The 3,029-nt window shown below is 36.4% G+C and overlaps 1 long non-coding RNA gene across 1 annotated transcript; it reads right to left on the bottom strand.

The window, feature by feature from the left end:
• Nucleotides 1–521: 521 nt before the first annotated feature.
• LOC117273973 (uncharacterized) lies at nt 522–2,413 on the bottom strand. The gene is made up of 2 exons (XR_004504019.2): nt 1,812–2,413; nt 522–931 (listed from the first exon to the last, which is right to left on the bottom strand). It is a non-coding gene; the product is annotated as an uncharacterized lncRNA (long non-coding RNA).
• Nucleotides 2,414–3,029: the final 616 nt, after the last annotated feature.

The following is a 3,029-nucleotide window of genomic DNA, read 5'->3' as shown; positions in this document are numbered from 1 at the left end:
TAATAATAATTTTATAATTGTAATAAACTGACCGCAATCGGTCGGTATACTAATAAATAAATAAATTTAAATTCAAAATTTCCGTCCGACTTCGGTCGGAAATTTCCAGAATCTGGAGATTTCATTTGAAATTTCCGACCGAATTCGGTCAGAAATTTTGAATTTCTGAGGGGGATGAGATTTCCAACACCACCTGCCAATTACAACCAATATCCATCCTATAATGGCAGCATTACATTGCTGCCATTCAACCATAATTAACCAACAACAACAACAACAATTAACCAACAACGCTAATAACAACCACAACAACGCTAATAACAACAACGCCAACCACAACAACTATACAAATGTTCAATAACAAAATACCACCAATTAGAGCCTAAAACAACCAAAATTGACAAGTGATTATGCCGAAAAGCTGAAACTTTAGTTAAAGAGATATGAGCATATAATTACAAAAGACTGGTATGATACGACCGATCCAAAGATCACAACCATGAGCAATGAACAAAAGAGAATGAACTGCGAATTAACTGCAAGTAATTCATCAACTTAAATTCTTAAAATGGACAATGTGACTAAATGTAATGTTCTATTCAGCTTGATGTTAACCCTTCACAAAAAGCAGAAACAAACTATAACTTTTGACCTTGAATCAGAGGAATTAAGATAGCCCAGGAATTAAACGAATGCATCAGCAACCAGCAAAGGGAGTAGATTTAATATGGTAAATGTCAATAAGGGTGTGCACCACAACCAAAAGTTAGTTGTCAACCTCCTTTTCTTTTTTCTTTGGAATTATAGCAAGACTATAACTCCAGCAGAGTACATGCCCGGCATTCTTCTTTGCCACACCAGGCTTTGTGTGTGGCAGAAAGGTTCGAACCCATGATATGGGACTAACTCACAAATAAACTGAAACAAAGCCCTGTCGCAGTTACCAGATTAATCTTTGCGCAAAATAGAAACTACACACTTATTTTCTGGACTAAGGGAACATGGACAAGAGCTCATAGAAGAATGCATGAGCCACCACAAAGAAAGCAAGCAGATAATTCTTATGCCAATAAACAAGCAGATAATTCTTATGTCAACAACAATATAAGCAACATGTTAATAAACTAATTGAATCTAAAGCACAATCTAGCAGTTAATTGAATCAAATAACTAACAGTTACTAACACTAAATGAAACAGAGGATTCTTGTCAAAGACGACGACAATATAAATAACATGTTAATCAACTAATTGAATCTAAAACACAATCTGAATAACCTGAACTAATAATAATTCAAACTAATATACTCGAGTCTAAACCAATAAAGCGACTACTCGTAGTTGACAGAATCAGTAGCGATGGACGAAATAACATGGCTAACTCGAACATATAGACGACTAAACTAAGAATCACCGAGAGAAGACTAACATCACTGATTCAAAACTACAAACGACTAACTAATACCGCTAACTCAAACAAACGAGTAACCAAATTGACAAGTGATTATGCCGAAAAGCTGAAACTTTAGTTAATTATCATGACGAGCTAAACATGAACTAACAGAAACTATACTTGAAGTTTACTGAATCTATAACTAATTTCAAACCACTAGCAGAAAATATGAGATATCCGATCGAAACAAAGAACTAAAAGAACGAACAACATAATAATTCAAAATCAATAAACGACGACTAAAATCACTAATTAAGAAGAGGAAAAAAAACAGAACTTAAACTAAACAAATAAAAACAATCTCAAAATCAGTCAACAAAGAAAGACTAAAATTGATGAACAAGGGAATAGGACTTTACCTAAACGCTCGGGCTTCAAACCAGTAGTACAACACGACTAGACGGCGAATAGATCTCCATGCCTCTTTTTCTCGATGTCAAATGCCGAAAAATACAAACTTTGGCAAAACAAAGTTGATTCCAGCATTGTGGAAAAGAGAAAGAGAGGCCACGAGGTCGTGTTCATGCTAGAAAAGAGGCTCAGTAACGGCAGGAGGTAGCTGGACGGAATTCGGCCGAATTCTGGTCGGACTTTGGAGGGGTTTTGAAGGTTTTGGGGCATGGAACGAAGAAGAGGAGAGTAAGAGGAGACCGGTGGTGTAAAAATTTTGGAGTTTGGGGTGGTGAGTGGCGCCTAGGGTTTCGGTTAGGCTTAGATTTACGGGGATTGGTAGGGATTTAAAGGATTTGGGGTTTGGATTCTTGGGATGGAGGTTGAGAGGAAGAAAGGGTGAAATTTTGGGGTGGTTTGGACGACGACGACGGCCGCCGCCGGTGAGAGATTTCCGGCAGCGGAGCACGGCGGCCGATGGCTGGTCTGTGGGAGTGGGGAGAGGGTGAGGAGAAAGAGAAGAGAAGGGGAAATAATAAGGGGGAAATGAGGGGAAATTTTGGCGCGTTTGGGCCGCTGATTTGGGGCCAAATTTGTTCCAATTCCATAATTGATTTTTAAATTATTTTTATAATTAATTTAATTACAATACCGATCAAAGTCGGTCGATTTTTGTCAAATTATAATATTTAAATATATATATATATATATATATATATATATATATATATATATATATACTATATTAAAAGCACGAAGGTATTTAGCGAAAGATTTAAAAGCGCGAAGGTGTGGTCGAGTTTGATTTTTCGAAAGATTCAGAATTAATTAAAAGAAACAATCCTTAATTAGAAGCTTACATGGAAAGAGTTGACCGGAGAGTTGACTTTTGAGAAAAAGACTCTGGAATAGAATTTTGATGATATCAATAGCTATGTATGGTGATTTTGGATTTAGAAGCATGTCCGAAAAATTATTTGGAGGTCCGTATTGGAATTAGGTTTAAAATGCCGAAAGTTGAATTTTTGGAAAGTTTGACCGGGGGGATGACTTTTTGATATCGAGGTCGGAATCCGATTCTGGAAATTGGAATAGGTCTGCTATGTCATTTATGACTTGTGTACAAAATTTGAAGTCATTCCGAATTGATTTGATGTGTTTCGACACAAGATATTGAATTTGAAAGT

This window comes from Nicotiana tomentosiformis, chromosome 5 (assembly GCF_000390325.3).
Source record: "Nicotiana tomentosiformis chromosome 5, ASM39032v3, whole genome shotgun sequence".
Lineage (NCBI taxonomy): Eukaryota > Viridiplantae > Streptophyta > Magnoliopsida > Solanales > Solanaceae > Nicotiana > Nicotiana tomentosiformis.
This window is presented reverse-complemented; position numbering and strand designations above follow the sequence as displayed.